The sequence below is a fragment of the Oryctolagus cuniculus genome, chromosome 7 (genome assembly GCF_964237555.1).
Source record: "Oryctolagus cuniculus chromosome 7, mOryCun1.1, whole genome shotgun sequence".
NCBI classification, from domain to species: Eukaryota; Metazoa; Chordata; class Mammalia; order Lagomorpha; family Leporidae; genus Oryctolagus; species Oryctolagus cuniculus.
In genome coordinates this window covers 139335698-139351310 of record NC_091438.1, presented here as the reverse complement: position 1 = coordinate 139351310, position 15613 = coordinate 139335698, and the positions used below count along the sequence as shown (strand labels likewise).

The 15613-nt window shown below is 60.7% G+C and overlaps 1 protein-coding gene across 5 annotated transcripts in view; it reads left to right on the top strand.

The window, feature by feature from the left end:
• Positions 1 to 4685: 4685 nt before the first annotated feature.
• Positions 4686 to 15613, top strand: part of ZNF362 (zinc finger protein 362) — a 36051-nt gene continuing 25123 nt past the window's right edge. For 2 of the 5 annotated variants that reach the window (XM_051832061.2, XM_070078798.1), the window contains exons 1-2: positions 4686 to 4918; positions 15426 to 15611. The gene's annotated coding sequence lies outside the window, so the exon portion shown is untranslated. Of the gene's footprint in view, positions 4919 to 5057; positions 5211 to 15425; positions 15612 to 15613 lie in introns of those variants that run through there. The other 3 variants (XM_070078799.1, XM_051832060.2, XM_051832062.2) reach the window with 2 other exon arrangements.

Below are 15613 nucleotides of genomic sequence, written 5' to 3'. Positions count from 1 at the left end.
CTCCCATGCGGGTGCAGGGGCCCAAGCACTTGGGCCATTTTCCACTGCCCTCCCGGGCCACAGCAGAGAGCTAGACTGGAAGAGGAGCAACCGAGACTAGAACCCAGCATTCATATGGGATGCTGGCACCGCAGGTGGAGGACTAACCAAGTGAGCCATGGCGCCGGCCCCCTTATAGGGAATCTTAATGAAGAATGGGATGGGAGAGGGAGTAGGAGATGGGATGGTTTGGGGATGGGAGGGCAGGTATGGGAGGAAGAACCACTATAATCCAAAAGTTAAACTTATTTATTAAATAAAAGCTTTCTATAACAAATATAAATTAAAAAGCGAAAAAAAAACATAGCATCTTGGAAGTTCTAGAAGGCTTTTTAGAGAATGTGTAAGCTGAGCCCTCAAGGATGAGCTCAAGGTGGCCAGGAAAGACAGCGTGGAAGGCAGAAGGAACGGCACGTGCAAAGGCCTTGCAGATGGGAGCGAGCAACATGTGTGACAGGACTCACTGCATGTAGCTGTGTGTGTGACAGGGTCACTGTGGCTGTGTGTGTGACAGGGTCACTGTGGTTGTGTGTGTGACAGGGTCACTGTGGCTGTGTGTGTGACAGGGTCACTGTGGTTGTGTGTGTGACAGGGTCACTGTGGCTGTGTGTGTGACAGGGCTCACTGTGGCTGTGTGTGAGACAGGGTCACTGTGGCTGTGTGTGTGACAGGGTCACTGTGGCTGTGTGTGTGACAGGGATTACTGTGGCTGTGTGTGTGACAGGGATTACTGTGGCTGTGTGTGTGACAGGGTCACTGTGGCTGTGTGTGTGTCAGGGTCACTGTGGCTGTGTGTGTGACAGGGATTACTGTGGCTGTGTGTGTGACAGGGTCACTGTGGCTGTGTGTGTGACAGGGATTACTGTGGCTGTGTGTGTGACAGGGATTACTGTGGCTGTGTGTGTGACAGGGTCACTGTGGCTGTGTGTGAGACAGGGATTACTGTGGCTGTGTGTGAGACAGGGTCACTGTGGCTGCGGTGTGTGTCAGGGTTCACTGTGGCTGTGTGTGAGACAGGGTCACTGTGGCTATGTGTGTGACAGGGATTACTGTGGCTGTGTGTGAGACAGGGTCACTGTGGCTATGTGTGTGACAGGCTCACTGTGGCTGTGTGTGTGACAGGGTCACTGTGGCTGTGTGTGTGACAGGGATTACTGTGGCTGTGTGTGTGACAGGGTCACTGTGGCTGGTGAGCAGAGATGGCTGGGCCACGCCCCCGAAGCCCCTCCCACCCAGCAGCGAAGGCCTTCAGGATCCAGTCTCCCACCTCCCTGTGCCTTTCTTTGCATATGTTTGTCCACATGCTCAGGATGATGACGATGACGATGACAATGACAATGACATAATAGCTGAGGGTCTTTAGAGTGTGCTAATGCTGTGACAAGCATATCTCATTGACCCTCCCAGCCATGCCATGGTTGGTACATTTTAAATTTTTTGTATTCTGAGTGGATTTTCTCATACAGAGCATTTGTAGATTTATAGAAAACTTGGAGGCTGTTACAGAAGAATTCCCATACCCTGCCCTTGTTTCCCATACGAGGAACACGTTGCACTACTATTTGTTATGATTTGTCACAGCTGTGGATGGACACCTATTGACACAGTATTACTAATAAGAGTCTACTCCTTATTCAGAAGTCCTGGGTTTTACCTGACAACTGACTTCTGTCCCCCTGTCCCAGCAGGATTCCAGGTCACATTCAGTGGCCATGGCTGTGACGACTTCCTTGACTTTTTTTTTTTCAAGATTTATTTATTTATTTGAAAGTCAGAGTTACACAGATAAAGGAGAGGCAGAGAGAGGGAGAGAGAGAGAGAAAGTCTTCCATCTACTGGTTCACTCTCCAGCTGGCCACAACAGCCAGAGCTGTGCTGATCTAAAGCCAGGAGCTTCCTCCTGGTTTCCCACGCGGGTGCAGGGGCCCAAGGACTTGGGCCATCCTCTACTGCCTTTCCAGGCCACAGCAGAGAGCTGGATCAGAGGTGGAGCAGCTGGGACTCGAACAGACGCCCATACAAGATGTTGGCATTGCAGTCGGTGACTTTACCCGCTACGCCACAGTGCTGGCCCCTCTCTTTTTCTTTTCTCCCCCCTCTTTTTTTTTTTTTTTTTGCATTTTTTTTTTTTTACAGGCAGAGTGGATAGTGAGAGAGAGAGAGAGAGAGAGACAGAGAGAAAGGTCTTCCTTTTGCCGTTGGTTCACCCTCCAATGGCCGCCACGGCCGGCATGCTGCGGTCGGCACACCGCGCCAATCCGATGGCAGGAGCCAGGTACTTATCCTGGTCTCCCATGGGGTGCAGGGCCCAAGGACTTGGGCCATCCTCCACTGCACTCCCTGGCCACAGCAGAGAGCTGGCCTGGAAGAGGGGCAACCGGGACAGAATCCGGCACCCCGACCGGGACTAGAACCTGGTGTGTCAGCGCCGCAAGGCGGAGGATTAGCCTAGTGAGCCACGGCGCCGGCTCCCCCCCCCCTTTTTTTTTTTAAAGATTTTCGGACTTGATATTTCCAATGACCTTGACATTTTTTGTATATATTGGGATTTTAAAAATTTATTTTCATTTTATTTGAAATGCAGAGAGATCAGCATCTGCCTCTTCACTCCCCAAACGCCCTCCACAAACGTGGGCTGGGCTAGGTGGAAGCCTGGAGCTCCATCTGCATCTCCCATGTGGGTGGCAGGGACTCTAACCCTTCAGCCGTCATCTACTGCTCGCAGGGTGCTCATTCTTAGCAGGAAGCTGGACGGGACTTCATCCGGGCACTAGGGTATAGGATGTGGCCGTCCCCAGCAGCGACCGAAGCTGTTCCCCAGCCGTGACTGTTTTGAGGAGTGCTGGTCAGGTGTTTTGTGGAATGCCCTGTCCCTCTCATGACAACACTGGGGTTATAGGTCACCGAGAGGAATGCCACGGAGGTCAGGTGTCATCTCCATCCCGTCCTAACATGCCTAGTCTTATCCACACCCTCTGTGGCTGAGGCTGGTGGCCTGGACCACGTTGCAGAGGCGGAGGTTTTGAGCTGTTCTCGCTGCAAAGGCACATCTTGCAGGGGGCACAGCCCACGCCCGAGCAGCGGGAGGATGCTCTCCTCCTTCGGTACAAAGTATTCGGACTTCCGCACAGACCACTGGTCTCTTCTCCCCAGGTATAAGTCAATTTTCTCATTGAACTTCTCGACATGCGTTGGCACCTTTATCATCGAGGCCTGCCTCTCCTGCCCACCTGGCTCACCTCCCATCCGATTTCTGGACTTTCTCCACCTGGCTGGGAAAAGGAGTGGTCACCTGTGTGCTGTCGCACCTGCTTTGTGATCCCAGCTCGGCCAAGCTGCACACACTCAGGGTAGCCTGCTCTGTGTCAGACACCCAGCTTGGGGCTGGGGGCTGGAGAACAGCCCCTGTGGAGCCTGCCCTTGATTGCTCAGTGTTTGTCACCCTATGTAGACTGCAGTGTCCCTGGGGGTGGGGACTTGGCCCATTTCACGGCCCTGCCCGGCTCCCAGCCCACTGATGCTCAGTAGGTCCTCAAGGAACATTTGCTGAGTCGGGGTACACTTTCCCCTGGGACAGGCAAATGCAGCCAGGTGAGTGCTTGTGTGTGTGTGTCCCTCCCCTGAGGTCAAGGCCAGCCCCTGCCTCCTCCTGGTCTTCAGGCTGGGTGGCAGCGAGCACAGGAAGCTGGGACCTGGCAGCCTCCCCAGGTGGAAGTGAAGTTTGGAAGCTGCCACAGCCGGGAGGCCGAATCAGGAGGACTTGGTGACTGATTGGCTGGGGAGGGTGAGGCGGGAGGAGGAGTCACACGGATGGCTCTGAGGTCTGGAGCTGGGGACAGCCGGTGCCACCTCTGATAGAGTCCGCGAGAGAAGCCGCTGCCAGCCGCGGGTCGCCCCGACCGCCAGGCTCCGAGGCCTAGGGCCAGGGAGGGGTGGCCCGGCCTGCGCAGACTTCTGCCCCCCGCCCCCTCCATGTGCTCGTCTCTTAAAAATCAAATCTCAGCCTGGATTTTGAGCCCGGTCGTTTGTCATCAGGTGTGAGGGTCCATTCTGGGGGTCTTCCAGGGAGACCCCCAGGGGCAGCCTGGCACCGCCCGGGCTCCGGCCTGGTCAGGGCCCTGGCGCGCCAGGCCCAGGTTCTCGGGCCGCCGTCCCCGGGAAGGGGGGTGGCGAGGCGGCGGCGGTGGCCGCCCGGCCTGGGCGGGACAATGGCCGCGGCCGCCGGGGCCCCGGGAGCCCCCGCGCTGGGGAAGGGGCTGTCCTAGGGCCGGGCGCCGGTGCCCTCCCCGCGCGCGGCTCGGGCGGGCGGAGGGGGCCGAGGAGTTCCTTTGTGGCTGTGCCTCCGGCGCGGCGCGAGCTGGGGGCGCCGCGCAACTTTGCGAGGCGGCGGCAGCGGCGGCGGCGGCGAGCGCGAGACGAGGCCCCGGGGCCCGGACGGGGGCCCCCGCGCGCGCGCGCGCGCACCCCCGCCCCCCGCCGGCCCCCTCCCCTGCGCGCCGGCGCCCGCGCCCGCGCCCGGCGCTGCCCACTCGCGGGAGCCCCCGGGGCGGGCGGGCTGCGCAGCCGGAGAGGCGGGGGCCCGACGCGGCCCCCCCGAGCCCGGCGCCTGGCGCGGGGGCTCGCCGAGCGCACGGGGGGCCGCGCGGCGCTGCAGACCCAGCCTCCCGCCGCCGCCGCTGCCGCCGCCGCCGCCGCCGCCGCCGCCTCGGCGCTTGCAGAACCCAGAAGTGAACAGCAGGCGACCCGGAAGGTTTGCGCGCCGCTCTGCACCGAGCCGGAGCCCGAGCCGGAGCCGGCGCCGGAGCCCCAGCCGGGCCCTGCTCGGGCCGCCGGGCGCGGGGCTGCGGCCGCGTCCCGGAGGCGCCGCCAGCACAGCCAGGTCCGTGCGGGCCCGGGGCGCGCGGGGAGCGGGCCCGGCGGTGGCGGCGGGCGCCCGCCCGCGGGAAAGTTGCGCGGAGTTGCGGGCGGGGGCCGGGCCGGGGCGCGGGCGCTGTCAGCGCGGGCCGGGGCGCTCCGAGGACCGGGGGCCGCCAGCGCCCGGGGCCCGGCCCGGGGCGGCGGCGCGCGGGGTCGGAAGTGTCTCGGGCGGCGTGTCTGGGGCCGGGCTCCGAGTGGGCGCGCGCGCGTGTGTCTCCCTGAGCCGGGCTATTCAAACCTGCCGCAATTCTCCGGTAAACAATGATTCATGGGGCTTAATGCAAATAAACGGGTCGCAAACGGCGCGGTTCGCGCACTTTGCAGCCGGCCGGGTGGAGCGGCCAGTGCCGGATTTCTCCCTTTTTTTGCAGATCTGCAGAATATGGCGTCCCTGTCCTGTTTTAAAAATAAGCCAGGCTGCCATTTTTGTTTTTCTTTTGTCTGAAAATTTTAATAAAACTGTCTGAGAATGTGGGAGAGGCGGCTGGAAGCGGAGGGGCACGCAAAGGGTTGGTTTTTTTCCTTTTCTTTGGCGAGAGCCGAGCCTTGCCGGGAGGTGAGACACAATGCAATTGCACTTTAAAGAAAAAAAAAAGGGAAGCTGTCGGGTGGTTTTAGGGGGGAGGGCTGGGAATTTAAAGTTAACTCCGAAAGTTTTCTCTTTTTTTTTCCCCGTTCTTTCTTTTTCTGTTTCTCCTTTTTTCAAAGCTTCCCTTTCTTTTTCTTTCTTGTTTTTTTTTGGAAGGCCCTGAAATGCCGCCAAGGGGTCTCGGCCGGACTGCTCCCCCCAGCCGGCTGCCTTTGCAGGATCTGGGGGAAAAGTTAACTGCGGGTTGAGGTGGAGGGCTAGGGAGGGGAGTTTTGGGGGCGGGGGGGACAGGGGTCATGTGTTGGGAGGCATTGTAAGGAACTCTGTCCTCAGGTTTGGGGAGAGGGCGGGCAGCAAGGCTCTGGGTGGGCCCAGGATGTCCAGCCAGGTCCCCTGTCTCGGGATATAATCCTGCTGTCTCACCGCCCTCCAGCCGCCAGCCAGGTGGGCCCTTCAGGAGCTGTGTGGAGGAGGTGGGCCTGTCTCCTTCATGGGTGGTCAGGACTGCCTAGCAGGTGGGGGTCCTGGCCCAGGCACTGGGGTGGCCCTGGACGCTTTGGACAAATGTGCTTGACTGTTTGCATTTAGCCCCTTCCCCAACCTGGTGGCCCTCCTAGCCCCCAGAGGGGGCATCTGCTGGGGGAGGGAGGGCAGAGAAGACCCCCGATGTGGCTGTGGGCTTTCGGCTGGAGCAGGCCTGCAGCCCTGCTGGGTCTTGTCTGGTGAGAGAGGCAGCTGGTTTGCTGGTCCCCTGTAGGGGAGCCCATCCCGCGTGGCACCCTCTTGAGCTTTGTGCCACCCCTGCGGACACCCTGCAGGCTCCGGGTCAGAGGCAGTTCGGACTTCCATTTAGTTCCTGAAGTCTCTTGCTGGATGGGTCAGGGCCGCTGGCTCTGCGGTCTGCACATGGGGTCCGAAGGCCAGGCCCCAGGACCTAGGGTGGCTGGCGCTGTCCAGGGCACCAGGGCAGGGCTGGGCCTGGCCTTTCCCCTGTTGGGAAAGTCTGATGGTCCTGGGAGGCCTACGCTCTGCCCTGAGCCCGTGTAGCCCCTGCTCCAGCACTCCCTGGAGGGGGACCCTCTGGCCTCCCCTGGCTCTGAGCTGTTTTCACTGGGGAGTGGCAGTTCGCTGAGGGCAGAGGCAGGGGTTGGAGCCTGGGGTTCAGCAGCTCCGGGATACAGAGCTTGGCAGGCTCTGGGCTGGAGGGTGCCATGCCAGGCATTTTTAGACAGACAAACTGAGGTCCAGAGAGGGGGAGTGAGTTGCCCGAAGTCACACTGCCAGGTAGGAGGAGAGCTGTGCCGGGACCCGGATGTTCAGGCCACCACTGTGGTACTCAGCCCTGTTCTCCAGTGGGGGCCCTGACTTCTGGAAGACTTGCGTTGGGCAGAGCGGGACAGGCACAGCCCCTTCACTGCCCAGATCAGGATCCTTCCCGAGAGTCCGACTTTGTCGCTTGCAAGTGTGGGGTGTGACCGCTCTCACCCCGGGCCCTGCCACCAGCTCAGCTGGCATGGGTTGGTCTGGGTGGGATGCTTACCCCTATTGCAAATTTAGGAAACCGAAGCCAGGGTGCACAGGGGCAGAGGGAGCGTCTACGCAGGCCTGCGGACTGCTCATCTGGACCCTGCCCCGGTGGGCTTCGGTGCTCCGGGCCAGGACACATGCCTGCCTTCTGGGCTTTGTCGCTCAGATCTTTCTGCTAACCCCTGTGACTGTGGGAAAAGCCAGGGAGTGGAAAGGCCCTGGAGGCCATGGGGGCTCGGAGAGGGGAAGGCTCGGAGAGGGGAAGCCACCGCCTGGAAGGCCCAGAGCTCTGGCCTCCTGTCTGTGTGACACACTCAGAGGGGGAGCGGACCATTCTGCCCACCACTGGCTCCACCGGGCCCAGGGGAGCAGCGGTTGCTGTGGGTGGGGCCGCGGAATAATGGCCAGCGCTTGGGGGAGTCGTTGGGTTTGTCCCAGGGGTGGAGGACCCAGCCATCTGTGGTCTTGGGGAGTGGAGACAGGCTGTCTGGGTGAGAAGGAGGCATCGGGGTGTAGGTGGGCTGCGGACCGGACCTGGAGCTCACCTGACCCCCAGCTCACCTCTGGGCAGGTGCTTCCCTGCCCTGCCTGTCTGTCCAGCAGGGATTCATTCCTTTCTCTCTCCATGCATTCATGCTTCTGCCATTGGTCAGTTTTCCCTTGCTTTGTTTGCGAGCTCATTCCTCTGTCCCTTCCTTGTCATGCATCAGTTTAAGGTCGATTCTGTATTTTTTCGCAGTTGTGACAAGTTTTGGTTTTTGTCTCTGTTTCGGGAGCTGGCTGAGATGACTGAGGTCCATTCATCACTCTGTTGGCTTCTCATTGCAGCGGTCCCTCTGTCGCCCTTCCGTCCACCCGGCCCAGGCTGGGCAGACGTGTGGGGTACAGATGTAGCCCCCAGGGCTGCAGAGCCCGCGAGGACTGAGAGGCGAGGCTGCAGGTGCAGGGAGCACTCGCCAGGGCGGTGCTCGCTGGGTGCCTCTGTGAGTGGTGGGGGATGGGGTCTCGGGAGTTGACAGCCGTCACCATGGCATGCCGAGTCCCATCGTGTCCCATGGCTCGTGCGACTCTGAGCACATTCTTTCTCTCTTCGAGCCTCGGTCCCCCCTTCCCTAAGATGGAGAGTCCTCTCTGCCACTGGGAGTGACCCTGAGCCTGTGTCTGGTATCTCCCAACCTGACCAGAGGTGTGGTGGGGTGTCCACTGTTGTGTAGGCCTGACCTTGACTTTGAGGACCATGGTGGTGGCTTCACACTGAGCCAGATGATCTGGGGACCCCCAAGAACCCTGCTCTGTTTGCCATTCCCTTGCGGAAACTCTTCAAATGTTCCTGGGTGTTTTGGAGGGAAAAAAAAAAAGTCTTCTCTGGGCCTGAAAGGCCCTTCCTGGTCACCTCTCAGCCTCAGCTGCCCCACCCCCACCTCCCGGTCTCTCCCACCCCTGCCCCAGCTACATTGGCAGCCGCTTTTCCATGTGCAGGGCCTTTGCACATTCTCCCTCCAGGAATGCCCACCCCTAGATGTTCACGTGGCCGACACCTTCTTGTTCCAGGGGCGTCCTCCTCCGGGGGGCCTCCCTGGCCACTTGTTCTCAAAGAGCTTCCCACTGTCACTCTGTCACATCAGCCTCCTTTCGTGGTCTCTGTGGCTCTTGGCGGCATCAAAAACTTTCTCCCTTATTTGCTTCTTTGCACTTCTGGTCTGTCTGCGTCCCTCAGACTGGCTTAAGCCCCGTGCCCACGAGTGAGCGGGTGGTCGCGGTGTGGCAGGGCTGGGGCGTGGTGGAGGTGAGAGGCTGGGGAGGCCGGGTGGCTGCAGCCCTCGTGGCCAGGCAGGGCCTGGTCTCTCTCTCGCCCTTCCTCGGGGCCTCAGGGCAGTTGCTAGGACACAATGAGATGATTAAATCGTGGGCTCTCGGTCTCCCGGTGGCCTCTGATCTTTGCACATGAGCACATGAGTATCTTCCAAGCTCACAGCCTCTGACGCTTGCCTGGTCCTCTCTTGGCCTTAGAATGAGGGCAAGGCACCCTGGCAGCCCGGCTTGTGCAGCCCACAGTCTCTGTGGCTCCGTGAATAGTAGTGTGTTTCATCCTCATTGTTATTGCCCCCATTTTACAGATGAAGAAACCGAGGCACAAGAAGGTTAAGTCACTTGTGTGAGTTCCCACAGCTCCTCAGGGTGTTGCTGGGATTTGAACCCAGCACTCTGGGACTTAGACTCCCACGGCTGTCAGCTGTCAAGGGGAAGTCCAACCTCACCCTGCCCCTGCATGGAGCAGGCATCCCCTCCTGCAGCCCTGACGAAGGGCTTCTGACTGCGTTCGGAACCCGCCTCACGTCCCTCCTGGCCTGGCCTTCCAGCCTCCCGGGCCTCCCCTTGTTGGGCCAGGAAGTTAGCAAGGGTGAGCGCCTGGGAGGCGGTATCCCAGGCGGTATCCGTGTGGCCACTGCCCTGCCCTGCCCTCTCCTGGCTCTCGGGAATCGCTTCCTCCCCACTGGGTTGTGAGCGCCTTGAGGGCAGGTGGCCTGGGTGCATGGAGATGAAGACACTAACCCATGAATGAGCAAACACTGCACCGTGTCCATCCCCGGCAGCCAGCCACGGCTCTGCAGCTCCAGGCTCGCACCGCCCCGGCGCTTGGCCAGCCTTGGGGTGCTGGGGAAAGCAAGCAGCATTCTCTGTCCCCTGCAGCCTGTAGCTGACGGTGTTTATGCACACGACCTTGGAGCGTCGTCTGCAATCCGAAGTCCTGCGTCGTTAGGAGAGAGGTGGCCTTCACCGGTCATCCGGTCAAGCCTCATTTTACCGAAACCGAAGTGAGAGGGAGGAGCAGACCCTGCCCAAGGCCACGCCTGGTGGGCGTTCCCTTCCTCAGGTGCCAGTGGGGCTGCCATGGCACCTGCCTGGGCCTCCCAAGGTAGCAGCGGGTCCTCACTGGTGTAGTCATCGCCACTGGGGGCAGCTTTCCTGGATGTGCGGGGCTGCGTCTTGCCCTTAGGTGGTATTGAGGAAGCTACCGTGGGGGAGGGGCTGAGGACTATGGGAGTGGGGATGGTGGGGCTGCAGAGGATGTGGGTGGTGGCTGGACAGTGTGCTTAGTGGGTACACTGCGTGGAGATGGCCTGCCTGGGGATTTGGCTTTGCGGCTGGAGGGGGTCCTGCCTTACGTGTGTGGCCACCAGGATGTCCCATCTGGGTCCTTTCATAAGCTTTAGGCAGAGGATTCAGGCTCCGTGTGGGGACGGCCTAGCCAGCCATCCCAGGTCCTGGGGTTCTGCGAAGGGGACACCTGGCTGGGCCCCACCCCAACACAGACACACACATTCATCCGTGTTCGCATCGGGAGCCACTCCTCCATCACCGCTCGCCCTCCCCCTGCCCCTTCTTTGTCGGTTTGGGGTGCTTCCCAGCTGTTCAGGAAACCCCCCACACATGCTCTAAACGGGGCCCCCAGGAGCCAGGTGTTGAGGAGGCGTGCCCACAGGAGCGTGCATCCACACCCAGGACACACAGGTGTCCTATGAGAGCTCACCCATGCAGACCCCCACGTGTGCCTCCCAAGAAACAACGCGGCCGCACCCCTGCACCCCTGCGTGCTCTCACACTCGTGGCACCCACCCTGCTCCTCTGCTCTCCTCACCCAGGTCTCCGCGTGCACGGGGGTGTCTTCACACGCAGGTGCCTCTTGCACGCGCATGCCCAGGGACACCTGTGAGTCTGTAGCCTCCCCTTCTGGGCCTCGCACACCCTCGCGCTCCTGCGTGGGCCTGCACCCTGCTGGCACCTGCCTGAAAGGGTGGCCAGGTGGCTCATTTGCATTGCGCACCTCCATTCCAGCCCTGTGCTGGAGGCTTCAGGTAGAGGTGAGGAAGGCGGGTGTGGTCCCTGCCCGAGAGGGGAGACAGCTGTTACACAGAAGATCCCGCGAGAGCCGCCCCGGAGTCTGGGTTCTGGTCAGTGCCGGGGAGGAACTGCTTTTCTAGAAGGGCTTCCCCAGCGTTTTGTGCTTTGAGATTGGCTGTGATGGGGGTGGGGGAGGAGGGGCTGAAAAGAAGTGACATCTCGGCTGGGATCTGAAGCCTGCCAGGGGAGGCGCCCTCCAGGTGGCGGAAACAGCCTGGGCAAAGGCCCTGAGGCAGGAAAGCAAGGAGCATGAAGAAGGTGCAGGCAGTGAGAGCCGGGGGAGGTGGAGGCCACGGGGAGGTGGCAGCCCTGCCGGCGGCCCTCCCTGCTCTCCGCTTGCGCCAGCCTGGCCCTCCTGTGGCTGCCTTGCCCTGCTTAGGGCCCAGCCTTGCTGCTGGCTCCCACCTGGGCCTGAGCCCTGTCTGAGCAGCCCCACAGGCTGCCTGCCTTGGAGCCGAGGTACAGCAGTGCTGGAGGGGTCCGTGACCACCTACCCACCCCGCCCCGCCCCGAGGTCTGTCTGGGGAGCTGCTGGGGGTCAGGCCAGGGCTGCTGGTCAGCACGGCTTCTGCTTTGAGTGGATCCCAGTCCTGGGTCCCCACCAGTGGGCAGAGCAGCCCGTGGGGTCCTGCCTGCTCCCAGAGCCAGCACACCTCTGCCACCCAGGAGTGCCCCTGGTGGGCCAGGTGTCCGTGCAGGTCCTTGGAATGTGGAGAAGACCCTTCATGTGCCCTAGGGAACCTAACTGGCGACAGCGCCTACGGGGTCCTTGCTGTGCACCAGCCCTGTTCTAAAGCTATCACTTGGACTAACTCACTTATCCCTCACAGCAACCACAGTTCACAGATGAGAAAACTGAGGCTAGGGGGTTTAGGCACCGCCCCAAGGAACCAGAATGCATACTTTGAACCCCCGAGTGACCCCGTGACCCTCTGTGATGGAGTCTAAGATGTTCCGTTTTATAGAGGACGGGACGGAGGCCCAGTGGGGACAAGGCTCGCCACAGGGTCCTGCTGCCTCCGCCCTGATCAGCTGCAGGCCAGGCACCTCTCTGGGCCTCATTTCTGGCCCCCCAACAGGCATGCGATTACTGCAGAAGCCCCGGGGGAGACCTGGGGGGCCAGGCGGGGGCTGTATTTGAGCAGGACTTGGGGAGGCTCCTTAGGTCCTGCATGTGTGCTCATTTATTTATTTATTAAGATTGACTTGTTTCTTTGAAAGGCAGAGTGACAGAGAGACAGAGCTTGACCTGCTGTTTTACTCCCCAGATGGTCCCAATGGCTGGGGCTGGGCCAGGCTGAAGCCAGGAGCCCGGAACTCTGGGTCGCCCACCTGGTGGCAGGGGTGAGGGACTTGGGCCCTGGTCTGCTCCCTCCCAGGCGCGTAAGCAGAGAGCTGGATGGGAAGCGGAGCAGCAGTGCTCCTGTGGCTGTAGCTTAACCAGCAGTGCCAGGTGCTTTGTCACAGCCCCCCGGGGCCCCTTTCTGAATGTGTGTGGTGTCCCCAGCCTCTGCCTGGCAGGCCGGTAGGGGCATCTCCCTGGGAGCCAGAGCCGGAGCCAGAGAAGGGCCTGTGCTCCCTGCCCGCAGAGCCTTCTGTGGGCGCACTCCCGAGATGAGGGCGCCAGGCTCCCCAAGCGGGTGCCCTGGTTGCCGGATCGGGGGTAGGGAGCCCAGAGGGTGAGGGGAGCGGGGAGTGGGAGCCCCCGAGGGCCAAGGGTGGCCTCCCAGCTCCCCTTGCCCTCTGGCTGGCTGGGATCTGCCACCGTCACCACAGCGACAACAACCCTTCCCAGCCCCGCGGGGCTTCGGAGTCCCAGCCTAATTGGATGCAGGGCCCTTGGGAGCCTCACTCCTCAAGGAAGTTCCCATGAGCGACCTGAGACTTGCTGGCCGGGTGGGGCACAGCAGGGGGGCCCGGGGCTCCAGGCTGCACAGGGTGGGGGCGTGTGGAGGGTGGGGGCGTGTGGAGGGCAGAGGGGCCGTGGCAGGCAGCCCCCGAGCACGTGGGCATCTCAAGGAGCGGGGAGAATGGGAGACCTCGGCTTCTCCCTCTTAAATCGTCTCCTGCTGGTGGCTTCCTTCCGGCCCCTTGAGGACATGTCCCTTGGAAACTTGGACCACAGCAGCCTTCCCCAGCTCAGGGACAGCCCATGACCCCCCCCTGAACTTTTGTCAAGCACTGTAGCCTGCAACCCGGGCCGGTTCCCTTGTGAGTTCCTGCACTGTACCCGCACCGGAACAAACGCCTTGCCGTGTGCTGTCTTGCCTCTGGGCCTTTTCGCATGCTTTCCTGGGAGGCTAGCAGTTTTCCTTGCTTTTGCACGTGCTGCCCCTCGCTGGGAATGCTCTTTCCCCACCCCCTTGCTGTCCTGGTAAGCTTCTTCCCCTCCGAGGCCTGCAGGGAAGAGCCCGCCTCGCCCTGGTTCAGGGAACATTTATGGAGCATGGAGGGTGCATCAGGCAGACGGGCACCTGTCGTCGTGTGGCCCGTGCTCGGCTCTGGGGCTGGCTCACAGCTGATGGGAGCTGGGCCTGGAGGAATGCTTAGAGGTGTGACACACAGGAGGCAATGGGAGAATGTGGGGGGCGTGGGAGTGTAGAATGGGGGGCCCAGTTCTGTCAGGGCGAGGTGAGACAGTGACCCCCACGCTGAGAGCAGAAGCAGGAGCCGAGTGAGGTGTGGGGTCACAGCCCTGCCTTGGGGGAGTGTGCGCTGACGTGTGGGGCAGGTCGCCGGGCCGTTCACTCGAGACAATGGCGCCTGAGCTGAGCTTGTACTTAAGAATTGTGTTTATTTGATTTTCGCTTTATCTGAAAGGCAGAGAGAGATTGAGAGATTTCCGTGTGCTGTTTCACTCCCCAGATGCCTGCAACAGCGAGGCCTGGGCCAGGTCAAAGGCAGGAGCCAGGAGCTCCGTCAGGGTCTCCCACAAGGGTGGCAGGGACCCAAGCAATTGAGGCTTCCCTACTGCCCCCCAAACGTGTGCACCAGCAGGAAGCTGGAATTGGAAGCAGAGCCAGCACTTGAACCCAGGCCCCCCAGTGTGGGTCTTGGGTGGCCCTGGCAGTGTCTGACCGCTGCCCCAAATGCCCGTTCCCTGAGCTGAACTGATGGGAGGTCTCGGCCTGTGCAAAGGCCGTGTGCTGAGCGCTCCTCGTCCTGGGGGCCCTGCAGGCGCTGGAGGGATGGGTGTGCTGGGCGAGCCGGGTGAATGGGGCTGGTAGGACTGCTGGTTCTCAGAGTAGCCCCTGCGGCCCGGCTGTGGGTTAGAGCTCTGCCCCAAAGTGATGAGAACCCAAGAGGGATTTTAAGTGGGAGAAGGAGTGACAGGGCCTGCGCCTCCCCACCAGGGCCCTGCAATGGGATGGGGAGTCCTGCTGGGGCCTCTGTCCCCTGCGGCGGGTCAGAGCTGTCCTTGCCGGGGTCAGAGCTGTGGGACTGTGAGCAAGCCCCGCCCCTGCCCGAGCTCCTCTCTCCGCAGCAGACATGCAGCTCCCAGTGCAGACTCCTCAGTCCGGCCCTGGCTGGGGAACTGGGGCCTCTTGCCTTGCCAAAGCTTGCTCAAGCTTTATGTATTCGTGTGAGAGGCAGAGACAGACAGACACTCATGTCTGCTGCTTCACTCCCTAATGTCCGCAATGGCTAGCCAAACCAAAGCCAGGGCCGGGGAACCCAAACCACGACTCCTGCATGGGTGGCAGGGACCTGGCCAAGGCCTTGAGCCATCACTGACTGTGTCCCGGGGTGCGCATTAGCGGGAAGCTGGAACCGAGAGCAGAGCCGGGACTCACCCAGGCACTCCTGTGTCAGCTGAGGGCATCCCGACCTGGCGCCTTAACCCCTGCACCAAAGGCCTGCCCTGTGCACTTTGAGTTTTATAACAATATTCCCTTAAGAAGTCACATAACCGGGGGTGGAGCTGTGGCACAGTAGGCTAAGCCTCTGCCTGCAGTGCCGGCATCCCATATGGGCTCCGGCTCCTGTCCCAGGTCCCAGCTGCTCCTCTTCCCATCCAGCTCTCTACTGATGGCCTAGAAAGCAGCGGGGGATGGCCCAGTGCTTGGGCTCCTGCACCCACGTGGGAGACCCAGAAGAAGCTCCAGGTTCCTGGCTTTGGATCAGCCCAGCTCTGGCCGTTACAGCCATTTGAGGAGTGAACCAGCAGATGGAAGACCTCCCTGTCTCCCTCTCTGTCTGTAACTCTGCCTCTCAAATAAATAAATAAAAATCCAGTCCCATCTTTGCATCTGCCCCAAGCCCAGAATACCAGCACTGCCAGCATTTGGTGTCTTCTTCCCATGGCATTTTTTATAACCATGTTGCTTTCTTTCTGTCTCTTAATTTTTAAAATTTCTTCTCTGACTGTTTTATCATGACTGTAGGGGGCTGTTTTGTTCAGATTTTTTTCTTAAGATGTGTTTTTTTTTTTTTTTTTTTTTTTTGAAAGGCAGAGTTACAGAAGAGGAGGAGAGAGAGAGAAAAAGAGAAAGAGAGAGAGAGGTCTTCCATCCGCTGGTTCATTCTCCAAACAGCCACAAGCAATCTCTGCTGAAGCCAGGAGTCTGGGGCCTCCGGGCCTTCTATGTGGGCGCAGGGGCCCAAGCACTTGGACCGTCTGCCACTGCCTTCCCAGGT